General features: G+C 38.7%; 1 pseudogene; it reads left to right on the forward strand.

The window, feature by feature from the left end:
- Nucleotides 1–1,802: 1,802 nt before the first annotated feature.
- On the forward strand, nt 1,803–18,654 carry LOC139717053 (G-protein coupled receptor moody-like; annotated as a pseudogene).
- Nucleotides 18,655–18,733: the final 79 nt, after the last annotated feature.

Here is an 18,733-nt window from a genome sequence, read left to right on the forward strand (position 1 = left end):
GATGAATTCATATTACCATAGAGATATCAAATTTTCATCAGCGTTTGAATCGCAAATCATCATGCATTGTCTACCGTCGTATGTGATATTTTATTTCGTTTCGAAATGGATTCATCTGGTTAAGTTTACACACGCCAGAGGCCTACGACGACTACAGGGATGTTTTTTTATTGGTAACACTGGGTACAAAGTGTTATGTCGGTAGAGAGACATCTTGGTGAGTCAACAAAAGCAGTATGATTCAGGAAAGTTGTTTGTGAACAATAAATCAACTCTCATGACTATTTTTTTTCTGAATTTTCTTTTAACTGGTGTTACTGAATTCCATTGTTCACTCTTTTAAATGACAGAATCCTCGTTCGTCTGTTCTGACTACTCAGCGTGATGATACTGTGAGCAAATTTGCAGATTGCCGTGTAAAAGCATTCATGCGCGCGAAACATACTTCCGCATGTCATGGCGCGTCGACAAATTAAACGTCGTGCGGATTCGTGTTTTCATTCCACCATATTAGAAGTAGCTCTGTCCCGTTGAAGACTGGAGCTGCCACGAAAATACGTCGAAGCGATTATTCCCGTCAAAGCGACGGTCGAGAGGAGAAGGATTTTAAAGCGCTTGTTATGTCTGTGGCATTATGCAAAATATCCTTAATCATGCTTAAACCTGACGCGTGGTTCGCTGTCGATTACATCGGCCCATAATTATATGTCACTACATGAGATACACTGTATCGCATCTTGCCGATGTGGACGGAATTCATTGGCGATTTCAATTAAACGTCTAATCGCCAGGCATTAAGGGTTTACTGGCTGTTATAGACAGCTTATGAATAACGTATGCGCAGTCGCGAGAGGATTCTATCCTATCTAGTAGCGCAGGTCCTTTAACAGATTTTTTTTTAAAGTCCGCGTACAAAATTGTTTCGCAAAAATATCTCCATTGCGTCGCAGTGCTTTTAAATTATTGTTGATGCATATGCTGCGCTTCCCTCCACGACAGAATCTGCTATTATTACTGCTCACAATGCTTCGCTTTATATATTGACGGCTTAAGTGAGCTGCAGTGAGTTCCAACACTCCAGTCAAGAAAAACGGAGCAGTTTCCATTTCGTTCCATGTGCCTAACTATCAATTCCCTGAAACGGAGCGGTTTACCTGTTGCTTGCAGTTGTGCGTGACTTCTCGCTGCCTTGGCGGAAGAACGTATCAGAAGGATTTCAACAACTTGCTCCCAACCACAATCAAATCAATGTATCGAACTTTTCATTTCTAGTGACTGCATCAAGTCCTGTTTTGTATGTGTAGGTAGCGCCACTTGCTATTGCTACTATTATAGTGCAGTCACTCAGAAAATTGCTGGCACCCAGTCCATCTTCGCAATTTATCAGAATACCAAGGAGCATAGGCCAATCTCACGAATATCAAAGGAAACTAATAATTATCAAGGTTCTCCGTTTTTATAGGTCTTATTTTTCTTTCAGTGTTTTGAATCTGTAAACTGTGAAGCACGCGATTAACACACTGGAAATGTCATGAAGTATACATCCAAGAGGGTGCCTTTATTTCTTTTCTCGTGAAATACTGCGACTTTATGAAGAAGCTTTGCTTGAATAGGTTGCATTTGTTGGGATCATTCTGTCCAACATTCAGCTTTGAATACTTAAAATACATTTTATTTCCCTTTATTTTCAATCCATGTTTACTTTTAGGGCTGCTTGATTTAATCCTTTTAATTTGTAATCGTGGTGTATTTGAACAGAAAGTCGCGACTCGATTGGAGAGATTTAGTAGACAGAGATGATTATGAATCGAAGCCTTGCACCCAACGGGTACGACATCGGCACCGATGTCGAGGGCGACAGCTTGGACACCCTCCACTCGCGTATCGGATTCAGCTGCTGGCTTGGACTCATTGCAGTCACCGGTTTTGTCGGAAACATGGTCGTGGTCGTCGCCGTCGCTCTGTACCCGAAACTCCGCACTGTCACTAACGTTTACGTGTTGAGTCTTGCCGTCGCCGACCTCCTCACCTGCACCACCATCCCTTTCATCGTGGTGGGTATGGTGTCGACCACGGGGTGGGCCGCTCTCCGATGCGTCTTGTGTCGCCGTGGCCATTGTTTCATTTGTGTGCGGAGGCAGTAGCATCTGGCACCTCACCGTCATCGGCCTGAATCGAATGGTTCTCATCACAATGTCGACAGCTAGATATCAAAAGGTAAGTTTGCACTTTTATCTTAATAAGCTATAATCACTATCAAAGCACCTTTTTCTTTTCTTTGTCAGCCCGGAAATAATCGTTGACATCTTTGATTTTCACTGTATCTTTTCAGATATTTTACATTTTATCGTTATCATTTCACCGTGAACTACAATTTCTTTTTCAATAAATTTACCGTTAAACTATGTGTGATTTTCATAGAAAAGATGCACAAATAAAATCAAAAATTAACTAAACTGAAGGAGTGGGTCACTTACAGTGTTCAAAGTGACTAAACCCATTGTTTACGGAATACGGATCCGCCCATGTTCAAACTCCATGGCCCTCTGTATATGGCAATAGATAAATAAGCAGAGTGAAATCCGTTTTGCCATGACAAGTGCTGGTCATAAATGATTTGTCATATAATTTAAACTTTATTGTGTATGCCCTAGTGCATTCCCACTAGCACATGTACACATCATCACCACAGGTACTTTACTATGATTCATAACGTCATGCAGCATTTATTATTCATTGCAGTCCTCTTGTAAGTCACTGTAAATCAAATACAGTTCTGTTTATTAAAGCTATGCTTAATATGGCGGTTAGCTGCACTTTCTATAGCTGTTTACCACCGACATCCCTCATATTGCAAGTTCAATCTAAGTCTATTGTTGTAATTTCAGTATATTGTCATACTTGTCTCCTGCTGTCCATGAACTTTATGTGATAAAAATCTTGTAAAATGTCAATTTCAGTTTTATTACTGATAGAATAGGAATACCTTCCTGAAATGATGAAGCAAGCCAAGAAAGCATTATCGTAATGATAGTTGTTTGAGAATGGGATATGAAATAATAAACTCGTGGGTCTGTACTTTTCATGTCCTTTCACATAACACCTATATTGGTCACATACAGTCTTAGATCAAATAAAGACAAGTTCACCCAACAATGTGTGTGAATGAAATAAAAGCGGCAATACTCGTAGGACACATTAGTGAAAGTTTGAGGAAAATCGGACAATCTGTTTAAAAGTTATAAATATTAAAGTTTCAGTGCCGTCATTGCTGGATCAGCAGTCTACAAACTTTTGTGATGACACTGCAGGACAACGATATGAGGAAAATAAACGCAGAATCCAACATTCTTTTTATTTTTCTAGCAAAATAAAAGAGCACTTGACTTACAACAGTGATACCCTTAACGTATGTCACTAATAACAAGTTGAGGAATGTGTACTTTTTATAAAACAGAATAGGGGTTCTTGGTATTCAAGTGATATTTTCTATACATTGCTGTCCTGCTGTAGTGTCCCAAACTTTTGTAGTCTTCTCATCCAGCTATGGCTGCACCTTACAACGTATTCGCATTGGTTTTCTCTAAAGCAATGATTATCAAAATATAGCCTATTCATGTTTCCCGTCAATACTTAAAATGCAATGATTTATGAAAACCCTTCCCATTTAGAGATCATTATTGTGCAAATACTTGGTATGGTATTGCGAAGGATATGATTTACTTACTTAAAATCATTTCATAAAAAAAAAAGTTTATAATGTATATTTCTATGCAGACTAAAGAAGATTTGTAAGACAGCGATATCATACATGCATTGCATTTGTGATGCTTTCACCTTGAAATTACAATTTGTTTATATTATGATCAATTTCAAGCAGTCTCGTTTTGTTTGGTTTTTGAAATTTGAAACCCATTTTTACACTACTGCTACTTCTCAAAATAATTACAATGGTGGGCATCATCACGGATGATGAAAGTGTACTAATATGCTGATGATTTGGTGATAATATTGTGTGAAAGACAGTGCAGTCCGTACCTGCTTCAGCAATAACGACCATTCACAACCCTCCTCCGTAAGGTCCGGTCCTTCCCTGATGGAAAGAACACAGTGTCCCACAATGTGAAACACAGTGTGAACACACTGTGAACACAGTGTGAACACAAGTCAACAGTGTAAACCCTCTTCACACTGTGAAATTAGAGCGTTTTAAACAGCGTGAACATAATGTGAATCTTCACTTCACAGGTGTGAATCATTAATTCACAATGTGAAAGAAAACATTTACTATGTGAATACCCTTTACATTACTATGTGAAAAACCACACCACCGTGTGAAATGATCTTCACACCGTTAAATTCGAGCTTTTTCACATAGTCGACTATGTGAACACACTGTTGAACAGGGTTGCTATTTCTTTTCTTCTTCTTTTTTTTTCATCTCATCTAGTGTCATCTGATAATGATGATAGTTACCAAAAAACATCAGCTGACATACATCACCACCAAATATCATAATCTTACTGCTGCTATCTTTACTGTTTTATTTTGAATGATAATAACGTAATGACATTGATAGAGGAGACAAGTGCTCGTAGCTTGAAGACATAAAACAGCTAATAGTGCAGGTCAAATAGTACATGCAGTCTATAAAAAAAACTTGACTCGAAAGTCATTGAAGAATATTGTATTTTGAATGACGTTTAGACACGAGATTTGTTTATGTGTGATGTGTCAAACACGCAATGTTGGCCTTGCAAATGCGACAGTATCGAATATTCAATTAGACTGGAAAAAGAAGATGAAGAGTGTACATGTAATATGATAATGCTTTTAAAAAAATCATAGAAATCTATGCGTTTGAATCAATGAAATTGGTTTCCACCAGTGATGGCCTTGTGACGCGGGGCACACAACCCGCAGTCCCTCTGCAGAACACGTCCACTTGTTGATCACGTCCTTTCGGTAGTATGACAAGAATAGAAACTCTTTAACAATTTACTCAGAAGTCCGTATCTTTCATGAGACCTGGCAAACGTGAATTCGAAATGATTCCTGGAATCGCAGTTTAAGGTTTCTTTAACGTGAAAATTTACGACCACTTAGTAAAAATCATTTTCATGGTTGTGTCAAGGAAAGTTAAATGCACTGACAGCACCGCGTTTGTTTGTTTCTTTCTTCTTTCTTTCTTTCTCTTCTCTTTGCTACATTGAGAATGGCAATATCGTGGATGCCTACAGTGTGCGTGTAGCAGGGCCGTCGGGCAACACAAAAGGCAATTTATTTCATAAAGTTGAAAGTGCAAAAAGATCGGCTTTAATGGTGCAAAGAATCGTCCCACGGGCAGTAAATGTAATTGGTTGCAGATGCCCTCATCTATAAAGAATGTCGTTGTATGTATGCAGATGTGAAAATGAATGTCAAGCGTGTATCACAGTGTGCTTGTAACCCAATTCATCTCATGACTCGCTCTCATAGGCCTACGTTTTTAAAGCCGTGTACACCGTCGGGTGATATTGGCACTCTTCAGCATCACCGATTTGAGCCACATTATCAATTGCATGTGTGAAGAGCACAACACAACCCACACATACACACACACACACACACACACACACACACACACAATTATAATTAAATCTGAAAAAAAAAAATCTGGAATTTTTTTTTTAAATAAGTCGCCCTTTCGAGCTTCGTGCGGGGTTGTGTGGGAGCGTCGCGACACGTTTCCTGACGACAGTGCTTTTATGCCTTATGTGCACGTGTACAGGTATATAAATGGCAGGTCTAAAGTCCGATGAAAATATTACCAATCGAGCTCAGGTTGTTATTGGCTTTTTGTAATCCTGCTGGAGATGCAGGTACAATAGTTTAAAGAGCCTAAAGAAAGTAATAAAAAAATCGACAATGTCGAAGTATACTCTCACACACTTCCAGACCTTGCATAAAAGGGTTTTCTTATGTGATTATCGAAGGGAAAAGCGTACATTTTTGGTAAAAGAAAAAAAAAACCCTAGAGAGATGCGAGTACTGACTGTTTGAAGCTGGGAAATTCTCATTGCTTGAATTGTTGTTTTCCTCATTGCACTCATCACATGGGGAGGGTTAGGGATATAAAGAGAATTGCTGTCAATCGATGTAACAATGCCATAGATTAATATTTAAAAAAAAAAACGAAGCTGACATAAATTCATCACCCTTTTTCATGGTCGACAGTGACTCAAATAATTTCTGAGAAAAGAAGAGAAAATAAAAAAACAAACAAAGAATTGCATTTTTTTTACACCTGTTGACGTGTATGGTGACGTGATAAGATAGCAATGAGCCCAGGAATGAGTATTTATTACCTTTAGAACCAAAACAAGATTATTAACGATAATAGTTTAGGTTAGATATCTTTTACGAACGACGCCATTGTTATCAGCATTCATCACGTTCATGACCCATTATCGCCCTGCTTTGAATAACTGGCACATTGGTGTGTTATTAGTACGTCCGAGATATTGCACACTGGATGACTTCCTCGTAATTACTGACGTTCTAATGACCCCCTTTCAAAAAAACAGTGATGTACGATTATGGTAACTTAAAATGATTACGGGTACTTTGGGACCTGGACACTAATCAGCCTTGGTCATTATCATGAGCAGCTGCGATAAGTGAAATCGTTGCAATTTACCACTTATGCAACCCTGGGGACCGTTCCTTGAAAAAGATATGTGATATTTTATAAGCGGTCGTAATTTCTGTTACTATGGAGAGGCAGCTAAAAAGCATCCAATCAGTTGCAAGACTTCTTTTTTTCCGCAAATGTTGCAAATAATCAAAAACTGGCGACCTGATCTTGATCTTGAATACAACAATGTATTTTCCCTATTTCACGTATTTTAGACTTGAGAGTGCACACAAATACCGCGCACACTACTGCAGCTCCGCTAATAGATACCAAAGGCGATATTGGTTGTTTGTTTGTTTGTTTGTTTGTCTGTTTGTTTGTCTGTTTGTTTGTTTGTTTGTTTGTTTGTTTGTGTGTGTGTGTTTGTTTATTCATCGCAAAATCACAAAGTATCAATGATACGATACAACTTGAATATATACAGTATAACTGAATACAAACAGATGAATTGCCCTGGCCAGCTCGGCCTTTATGTTCGTGCTGGTCTTTCGAGGGGTCCAACTTTTGATTGATTGATTTGATTTGATTTGATTTGATTTGATATTTGATTTGATTTGATTTGATTTGATTTATTGGTTTCTGTATCATCATTGTACATATACACATTCATGTACAAACATAAATATAATAATATATATAAGTATTTTCTTGTTCATATGCCTGTGTACAATGTACAGCAAAAGTACAACAAAACATACAACAATGAATAATACAGAGGGGCTACAGCATAAGCGTAGCTTGATTTGCGTGCAGCCCCCGTAGCATAACATAATATTATAATATACATCGGAAGGAGAATAGGAGGGAGGGATGACTTGCATAGAGATAAAATAGTTGAGAGTAGAAAGGGAAAGGAGAGGTTTGTCTGCTTTCACTAAAGGTTTAATACAAAGTAAAGTCATCTGTATCACTGATTAGCAAGACATGCTAAAAATATTTCCTCACCGAGGTACAGGTGGACAGTAAAGATTTGATACAGGTCATGGTCGGTTACATAATCATTATTTCATAATAGATTAATTGCGTAGATATTTCTACGAAAGAATTTCGTGTATAATACATTAACAATGACAATTGGAATTACTGATATTCAGATAACAACATTTTGTTTTTACAGCCTTCCTAAAGGAATACATGGACTTTGAACTTCGAATTTCAGAAGGAAGAGAATTTCCAAATATCGGGTCCAGTGTGTCTGACAGATTTCAGAGCCATCACTGTTTTGGGATTATGCAAGTGAACTTATCAGACTTGTCTTGTTGGATAAGAATGTATTTCCTTGTTTAATTGAAATAGTAAGTAAAAAGAAGATGGCAACTGACTATTGTGTAAGCGAAACATAAAGAGTGAGTTTTGCAGAAGATTAATGTCACTTACCTTAAGTGTTCTTAATTCTGCGAATAACTTCAAACGAATAATTACATTAACAGGTTTTTCCCACACGTGCATCTGATAATCTAAATAATTTAATCAAAGTTTGGATGACAAGTTAAGTAAAGACGATAAAGAAAGCCTGTAAATAAGACCCACACTATAACTATCGTGGTTCTTTTTTATGTATCCTTCTGCATAAGAATTATATACATTAATACTTCTGAGTGACAGTATATATTCAATGGAAGAATAATAATCTTTGCCTTGTCCTTGAAAAAAACAACAACCACAAGATTGATAATTATTCTTTCATTGAGTATATACTACCAGTCAGAAGTATGAATGTATGTATAATATCCCCATCCATAATGATATACTTTTATTCAGTATACATAAACAGCCAATCAGAAGTATTATAGTGCAAGATATACATAAACAGAGCCATTATAATGTGTGGATCTTTCATATAGGTTTTCTTTACTTTCTTTACTGTACTTGTCATGTAAATTTTGTGATAAGTTGTAAACAGCATTTTTCTTTTTTGTTTCTTTTGTTCCTGCTTTCGAACGCGTATCATCCGATGTCAAGGAACGGTTCACGTTTACTAGTATATTCAGAGACCGTTTACCTTTGTCTCGTTCGCCGCCATGCACTGTGAAGCGATGTCATAATAAGTCAGCAGAAGCACAAGTGGCCTTCTTCTTGCTAATAAGTTTCGCATAATAGTCGCTCTTAACGTTACCATGAAACATGTTTGTTGTTAACGAGTAGCATAAGTATCGAGTGAGGAAATCAATGCCCGCGGGCAAGCATTGTTCGCAAATGTATGTTATTCCCATTTTTTTTTATTCCTGACTATAAATGACAAGTTCGTTCGTTTATATTTCTTCTGCTTCTCAAATCAAATCGAAATAAATAACATGGTTGTGGAAAATTTAAACAAAATGATAAAGGAGGAATACAAAAGGTGCAGTCTATATACTATAACGAAATCATTCTAAAACATTCATGGTTGCATATAAATACAAAAAGGCAGTACATTGTGATTCAATAATGAAGCTAGAAACCGTCAGCATAAGCATGGCTTGGCTGCACTGATAGCCTCGATGGGAACGTAGCTCAGGTTTGCCTCTCACAAAAGGTAGTTATTTTTGTATTGCAATAGTATGTTATAGTGGAAGACAGAATTGAGAGGGGTGCTGTGTGGTGTGTCAGTAAGCGTCGACATAAGAATGGGTGCGTGTGGTAATACTGCTATGGTAAGAATACAAAGACTTCAGAAGCTGTGATTTATTACGCTATAAGGGGATCTGCAGAGTACTTGAAAGAATTCTTGTCGTGCAAAATTTTATTCACCCCTCGCATTCTCTTTTCGCTGTTTTTTTTATGGTTATTGTCAATCGTTAAAGCCCCCGTTACCACTATCACGATTTGGACCCCGATCTGTCCCGATCTAGCAGATCGGAAGAGAGCGGCAAAAGCGTACGGGGATCGGAAGCATCGTAGCAGCAGCGTGTGGAGGTCGGGGTTGGAGCGGGCAGTTTTTTCAGATCGGGAAGAAATTTTGAACCGGTTCAAAATTTCTTCCCGATCTCCCCGATCAAAATTGACATATTTTTTAATCGTATGGCAAGCGGGGAGAGCGTAGTGACAGCGTAAACGCAGCGGGGAGAGCGTAATGACGGCGTAAACGCAGCGGGATGAGCGTAACAAGGTCTTTCTGAGCGTAGTAACATCGGCACAAGAACGGGAAGTAATTTTAGCTTTAATTTTCGAAGAAGAAGAAGAGATGAGAAAAAGAAGAGAAGAAAGCAGCGAAGCAGCTACCGAAAAGGCGAAGAAAGAGAGACTGCACGTGATGCTGAAAGAGGAGGAAGAGGACATAGCAGAATTTTGTGAAGAATATGAAATCATCTACAACTGGAGGAAGGCGGACTATAAAAGCAAGGACATCAGAAAAATCCTTTGAAAAATCAGCACGTCTTTGTTTATACAATGCATTGCTGCAAAAGAACCGTGAGTTGAGGAGGCTCTTCAAGTTCAAGTTCAAGTTGATTTATTTCACTTCCAAGCAAACAAATAATAAGAAATACAAAAGAAATGCTCATATACACAGACGTCCATGAAATCGAGTACCACAATGCAATGAACAGAATAACATTGTAAAAGAGATACAGGCAAAATTATCAACAGAGATACAAATAACAGTTACGTCACTGTGGTAAATGCATACAAAATATTGCTGGAAATGGAGGGGGTCCTGCTAAAAAGCAGAGCTTGTAGTATTAGAATGCAGCTCCCCTCATAGAGAAAAATTATATAATTGCAAAAAACAACAACAACAAATTTCCCTAAGCGGCAGCAAAAAAAAAAAGGACAGACAGAGTTATACCACACATACATGCACACATACGGACGCACATTAACATAACACATGGCGGCTCTCTTGTAAGGAAAAAATTGATGAGAGGATAGAAAGATATACAGTAGTAGTGAAGAAGGTAGTAAGTCCGAGGTGGACAAGGGGGGGGGGGGGGAGGGGAGAGGAGAGGGAAATGGTGGGTCATAACCAGGGCACTGGAGGCACAGAAGCACGGGCTCGCTGATGAAGAAAGAGTAGTCAGAATAACGAAGCAACAACAACTTTGAAAAATCAAAAGTAAAAAAAAGAATAATGAATCTTCGAGGTCCACAGTATATTTCTTCGGTTCTGCATGCTAATAAGTTGACTGACTGCTGACCCACAGTCGAATCGGGGTACATCGGGGCACATCGGGCACTTTTCAGCTCTCTGAACGGGGTAACAGCGTGATAAGATCGTATAGATCGTTCAGAGCGTAGATATTACAGTGTGCATTGATCGAATAACATCGGCAACATCGCACTAACAGCGTAGCTACATCGTTCTAAAGCGTACCGGCAGCGGCAGAGATCGCAATGTGTAATTCCCGATCATCGTAGTAAGAGCGTAGCAAGCACTTGGTAGTCGTAACTGCAGCGTACTTAGAGCGTTCTAACATTGTACTGTGTCCAGATCGGCTCAGGTTTTACCCGATCCTTCCCGACCTGAGAAAATTGTCAAATCGTAGCGAGAACGGCATAGTGGAACGGGGGCTTTAGATATAATAACATCGCAAAGGGAAAAGAACCATGGCCTCTGTATCTCTACCTTGTCCTTGCATGAAAAAAGGATTTCTAATTATTCTGTCATTGAGTATATGCTGCTATTCAAAAGTATTGCTAATGTATGTATAATAATACTCGAATGCATAATGATATGTGTACATAAACAAAGCTATGACCGTTATAGTGTGGGTCTTTCATACAGGCTTTCTTTACCTTCTGCCTTATTCATATTTACAAACATCTGAATTCGTTTAAGTTTTTTTTTCTTCTTTAGAATTGACCTGGTTTGTCCTTATCACAACGACAAGACATGCAAGACAAATTGTGTAGGTTTCAGATGGACCCGTGGTTTCTTTCAGGTTAACTACTTTTAACTGTCAATCAATGATCAGAGATTTGTTTGTGCTGACTTTTTTTTCCAGTTTCCTTTTAAACTCTGACATTAGTATGGGTAGCCAGTTTGTAAACCACAAGCAAAATCACAGAAATTTTCCGCTGAAAATACTCCACCTAATCATCCGCCTCCGCCTCCGTCTCCGCCTCCTCCTCCTCCTCCTCCTCCTCCTTATCGCCTTTCTCCTCTTTCTTCTCCTCTTTTTTCCTCTTCCAGAAACAGGTAATGTGGATCTGTGAGTGTAAAAGCTTCATATAAGCTTCATACGAGTTAATTTTCTTTCAGACGTCAGAGGGAGGCATTAACGACGAAAAAAACACAGGGCAATATTTTTGGACAGTTTTTATTTTTCCTGACATCTCATGTATTCTTTAGCACAGGGGTACCATTCGACATTTATATAATATGTAGTTTCGTTAAGGATATTATGTGCTTCAATTTGAAGATCATGCCGTAGCTGTAATTGCTGCTTTGCGGTTGTAAATGTTGTATTATGATGGGGTCTAAGGCAAATACCCCTTGGGGCAATTACCTCGGACCCTTCCCCTGACCCTAACCCTTACCCTAATCCTAATCCTGAACCTAATCCTAACCCTAACCCAGACTCTATGCCCTAAACCTATTAAACCCTAACCCTAATCTTTGCTCTAACCTTATCACTAACCAGTATTTAGCCGGGGGGGGGGGGGGTTATAGCCCTGATACGATAGTGATGACACGTTTTATTTTACATTGAAATTTAAAGAGCATCCCACATGTACTGGTTATGATTATATAACTGTTTAGCTATTATGCATGAGAGACTTTGTTTTTCTCCGAGTGTGATAAGCTGTTAAATGTAATGTTAATCAGTTTTCATGCATCATGATGGGAACAGTAAAAGTCTTATCAAAAATCATTAATATAAGAGAAATAAAAAGAAGTTATGAAATTTACAAATTTCACTTATATCGAAACAATGGGTTTGGGTCAGTCACATATAGTATGTGAATGAAATTTGGTGATGATATAGACATAATCATCTGACCATTACCACGGTGGAGTAGTCAGGTAGTTACAAAATTTATAAATAATTTGTGAGTACGCGACTTAAGTCCAGCCAAGGTCCAGCCAAGGCGAACACAGTGTGTGTGTGTGTGTGTGTGTGTGTGTGTGTGTGTTTCATATTCATATAGTTATTCGCAATTTTATGTCGATTCGAGATCAGAACAGTAAAAATGATTATAAGTAGTCTTTGTAACAGCTCTTGTATACCAGGTTAGTTTGTTTGTTTGTTTGTTTGTTTGTTTTATTTGTTTGTTTTTTTTTTTCATGAGGTTGATTTTCTCTGTTTCGACCCTTGTTTATACATACTCAAACATATATATTTAAAACTTGAAGCAGGTTCAATATGTTCTTAGAACAGTGGACCCAAGTTTGTGGACATACCTTCCCTCGTTATTGAAAAATGTGCAGTTTAAGAGATCAACGATGCAATCAATGAAATCTATTATTGATAACAGAGAAGATAAACGCCATAAAAAGTAGCCACATCATGAACATAACGATCGTAACCAAATATCCTTTGGACTATCGTGAAAGCAATGTTATCTCTTCTGTTTGATTTCATTTCATGTGCTTGTTCGGTCTTGCGTGAAGGTCTTTACGCGGTGTAACGTGGTAATATTCCTCGCCCTGACATGGCTGATTCCACTCAACGTCATCATCGTCCCGTTCGCTGCCGGACTCACTCGTCTCGGCTACGACTTTGACACTCACATGTGTTCAGACCACGAGGAGAATGAAGACGGTAGGTTACTAGAGTCAAAGTTGGTTGCTTACTCGTTCGTTTTGTGTGTGTGTGTGTGTGTTTTTTTTTGTTTTTTTTTTGGGGGGGGTTGGGTTTTTTTTATGAGAGCTTAGAAATAAGTTTTTCCAAAGTTACATCACAAGACAAAAATTGTTATGCAAGCCCTTACATAATATGACAGAGGGAATATAAAATCGATTGGGGTAATGACGCCAGTCCCACGTGACTGCATCCATGCTAGGGTATTTTCTCATCATCACTATCGTCGCCGGCTGTTTTAGATATTTGTTGTGTTTTTTTTTTTTTTTGTCTCGTCGATAGATTATTCATGTAATTCTCCCAACATTATCAGAACATTTCACATGCAGTTACGCCTAATCAGCAAGCGCAACAAAAAAAGAATCGCATGTTATCAACACTTTTTATAAAAATAAGATATTGTTGACGATTAAAATAATATATATGTCACATCAAAAAAAAATGAAGAAAGACAGATACGTTCAATGGAATAGTATGCCTTTTTGTGTAAATTAAATACATTGTATCCTACAATCACGATAATCTAACCAAATTGTCAAAAGACAGAGAAACATTTCAACATAATACGAGATACCTACAGGAGTAGCGTAGGGATATGGATTACAGTTCACAGTATTTTACATAATGATTTAATTCCCCATGAAACGCTGGATAATTGTAGGTGCGATAGCGTTCCAATCAAAATATTAATTCTGCCACAGTGGTATTAGTTTGCGTCTTTCCCCTTCCTTATTCAATAATCTGGCTCGTTTTTGTAATCGTGTTTATCCTTCATGAAGGTTCCGAAAACTTGATTCACACGTACATGGCGTCGACTTTTCTCACCTGCATCCCCCTCGCCATCGTCCTTCTCTTCTACGTCCGCATCTTCATGTTCGTTCGACATCATTCTAGGAAGCAGCGCGAGTGGAAGAGCATGAAGCGAGCCGCGTCTACTGTGCCGACCGTGAGTTCCCGCCCAGCTGGGGCTGACGTGGCCCAAGCTACTCCTGGCCATAATGACGACGATAACACGGCTCCACCGACTACATCTGGTGAAAATCGGGAGGTGAGCAAGAGCTGGCGTGACGTTTGTTTGTCATCCAAGCCTACTGATTTAAATTTTAAACTTTAAGCTTTCATTTTGAATCTGAAGATTTTTGTTTTGTTTTGCTTTTGTCTGTTGGTCGGTTTCCTGTGAGGATTTTTTTTTTCATTTGTTTATTTATTTGTTTGCTTGTTTTGTGTGTTTGTTGTTGTTTCTTTTAGGCACTGTGTGTGCAATTTTCGTAGTCGCGATACTGCTTTACTTCTAGGGGATTGTGATTATCTCCCCAATTCTTGACGCAGTGATGTGATTAGATATTCTAAATGGGTGTGACACATGACTTGTGAGAAAGTGCTAGTAAGAAATTGTTCTCATTATATCTGTTTCGATACCAAATACTTTAATATCAAAATCAAAGTGAGCATAAATGAGCAGAGATTGTAAATATCTATTTATTTTAAGACATGTCTTGATAATAGCGTATGTTTTTGTTTGCTTTCCAGAAGACAAACACACATACACACACACACACTGTCGCGCGCGCGCAAGTAATAAAATTCGTAGCAGTTGTTCATTCGTGAAAATCGGCTGACAATTAAATGGCAGCAGAAACAAACAATAAAATCCATTCAACGACCGCAAGCCAATGTAAATTTGTCACTCATTTCCAGTTAAGTGGGACTAATCTTACATAATATAGAAAAAAGTCAGATTAATCAATGTGTTATGGGATATAGCAATATATTAGTCGTGTTACCATGTGTTCATATTTCCCCGGTAATTAGACATGGCATGCTATTAAACGTCAAGGACACTGCTCTCAAAACTGGGGTAAATTTTGCATTTTATTCCGCACATTAAATGCAGAACACAACAATAAAGTGACAATCGAAGGCATAAGCATCAACTCTCCGTCTTTCTCTCTCTCTCTCTCTCTCTCTCTCTCCCTCTCTTTCTTTCTCTCTGGACCACTATTGATTAAGGAAATCAAGCCCCAGAAGAAAATTAATTTAAGTGAAAGCAATATTAGTAGAAGACATCAGCGGAGTTGGAGGAAATTTGGACAATTGATTCATAAGATATAAATTTTTATAAGTTTCAGTCCGAATTCCACAAAACTCCATTTTTCATGACAAGCACACATTCGGTCAATTTGTTACTGACATTGTATATTAAGCGTAATATCATTCCCCCAATTTTCTGAAAGAGGTAAGTCAAGTTCCACCAAACTTGCACCAATGTGTTCTACCAATATTGCTAGTTTTACTCATTCCACATTCATATTTTCGTTTTGGTTTCCTTTAAACCCATGGTCTTCGGGAACTCGATATAGTAGGCTATGTGCAAAATAGAGAGAGAGAGTTCCAGATCTCGTCCGGAGAGGTATACTGCGTGAACGTCACGAGTTCGACACCCACGAGTCATACAGCCCACTAGTAATGCGCTGTAAAGCAAGATATTTTCGCGGCATGAAATTCTCGTGAATTGCCAATGGCATTTAATACATATAGTGCAGACAGAAACTTTCGCGTGCATTTTGATTTCGCGAATCTTTGCTCTCGCGAAATCCGTGAAATTAAAATGCAAATTTTTGGTTTTACAGCAGCCCATGACCTCGACGCTATAGGCACATAAGGCCCATGAGTCCGACACGAAGCAAAAAAACCAAACAAAAACAAAACAAAACAAAAATAGTCCTCGTTTTGAAATGGCGAAGTCTTGGGGCCTTTTTTACCAAGTGTCAGACTCATGGCCCCTTTTTTGCCTACAGTCCGATTTATGGGTCTTGTTTGCCTTGAAAATCGCTGTGTACTCAATTCAACTTCAGGAACGTAGTACCAAGCTAGCGAATTCCAAATTCAATGACTGTAGAAAATGTTTCTCACAACATATTTACATTTACCTAATAATCACGTTCTGCAGAAGAAAATCAATAAGATACCCACCCCCCCCCCCCCCCAAAAAAAAAAGGTCCTGCGTGTAAATTAAGAAAAAATCACACTGTTTACCTAACATTGCCTGGTGTCAACTAAGCTTGAAATTTCGCAGCGCGTGTATGAAATGCATGGGCAAACAGACATGCTTGTTTTGAAGGTCACTATAGGTAATCAATTGAATAACGCTCTCATTCGGTTACGTAAAATCCACGTGGTATCGACAAATTGCATTCGAGCTCAATAAATCCAACGCATGCGACTGGGAGAAATATGTCGCTCGTAAACATTTTCACTGGTTGTTATTGCCCCTGTATACATATATATCTACGCAGATCCGTATTTTATTTATCATCAGGACATGATTTTTATGAGTTTGGTCTTAGTTTCCCGAGGCCTTCATAAAATCGTTCGCAGCATAATCTACTTAAACCACCCGCATCATGCCCATTATTTTCATGTGCTTATTGCTAACCGCGGAATAATTCGATTGCATGCTTGATGCATGTGCATATGAGGAAGGCACCGACCCTAAAGCACATTACATCTCATCAAATTAAATTACACATTACGCCTCGTCAAAACTGAACAGAATAAGATTTGATGTTTAGTGTCGGCGGAATGGGAGGAATACAATATATTGGCCCATTAAATCAAGGAAATCGCGAGTAGATTTTGGAGGTCGATCATTCATTCAATCGGGCATAGGTTGCTGAAAGATTGGCTTTCATTCCAGTTTCATCCTGTTGTACTGATTTAATATTTCTCTATAGCGATATTCGCCGATGTATGAATATCGAGTGTTTTGATGTGTTATTCCGTGGAATGTACAGGTCTAATGAAAAACGATGCGTTAGAATATAAACTGCTTTGACAGGCGTTCTGATGAGTTCTGATCCCTTCACTCTCTCTCCGCCAATGAGAACATTCACTGTCTTGCTTGCATGCAAAATAGCACCCAAATATGTGAAAACAAACAAAATAAAATACCTACTCCTGCATTGATTAAACACAACGGAAATTTCTTGCCTCTAGTGGGGATCACACTCGAAATGCTGCAAGAACAACATGTAACTGGTGCATGTCACGAGACCGATACCCACGAGTCATACAGCCCACGAGTCATACAGCTCACAAGTCATACAGCCCACGAGTCATACAGCCCATGAGTCATACTCCCCACGAGATCGACACTAAGCAAACAAGGCTCACAAGACCAACACTGTCGAATTCGTGGGCTGTTTTTACCGAGTATCGAACTCATGGGCCTTTTTTGTCTAGTGTCGAACTCATGAGCTGTATGACTCGTGGCCTTTTATCTATGTCGAACTCGTGCGCTGTATGCCTCCTGGGTGTCGGTCTCGTGGGATGACCCCGTGTCTAACGCACAGATGACTGAAGTGTTTGCGACTTGAAATTACTCTTTTGATTCTGATCTATCATCTAAAACTCTTTCCATGGGTAACAACCGGCAGGCATATAATTACTCTCACAAGATTACGTTTCTACACAAGCTTTCATCTTTATCTTTCATCTTACCTCACCTATCTTTTAAACGTCATCGATCCCCTCCCCCAGACGCACTATGTTTTGTAGCAGCCAGGTTCATATATCTGTAAAGCATTATAACTATTTTAACTGCTGGTGAACAGGAGAGTAAGAATCAGCACGTGTCCCCGAGAGGTTTCAAGTTATTCACGCGGCCTCCGGCATTGTTTCCCGACACTCATACATTTTAAAGATTGTTTTACGATGATGAATTAATTATAACAAAATAACGATAATTAATTTCTTTTTATCGATGTATTCATTTGATCAAATTATTATATATTCAATATACATTTATTTCAATTATGTAGAATAGTGTAGCACATATTGTCACTGAGGAGCTCTTCAGCGAAGTAGAATACATAGACATATATCTCAGAAATGATTATTACTATCATTATAATTATTCTCGACCTGAATGTACCCATGCAGGGAGATCCCCAGATCAATGTCAAAATCAAGAGGCATTCACTCGAGTATCGCATCACGAAAAACGCCTTCATCGTGGTCCTTGGTTTTCTCTGTTGCATCATCCCCTACGGCATCTGCGTCCTGGGACAGTACGGACCCGAGGGCGTGCCCATGGGCCAGGGTTTTCTCCTCTTCAACAGCTGCTTGAATCCCGTCATCTACGGCACGAAGCACCCACAGTTCAGAGCGGCGATGAAGAATATTTTAACCGGACGACTGAGGGCGCCATTAGTCATGTCTAATTCCGTAGGTCCCTCTACAGTGACAAACAGATAAAAACATAATCAACGTTCAAAGGTGGATTATTTTTTTTTTCTATCGCTACTTCTGTTTTTACTTCTCTAAAGGCTGAATG

The sequence above is a fragment of the Diadema antillarum genome, unplaced genomic scaffold (assembly GCF_040938485.1).
Source record: "Diadema antillarum isolate AM-2024a unplaced genomic scaffold, OU_Dant_1.0 scf00000071, whole genome shotgun sequence".
In the NCBI taxonomy this organism is placed as follows: Eukaryota; Metazoa; Echinodermata; class Echinoidea; order Diadematoida; family Diadematidae; genus Diadema; species Diadema antillarum.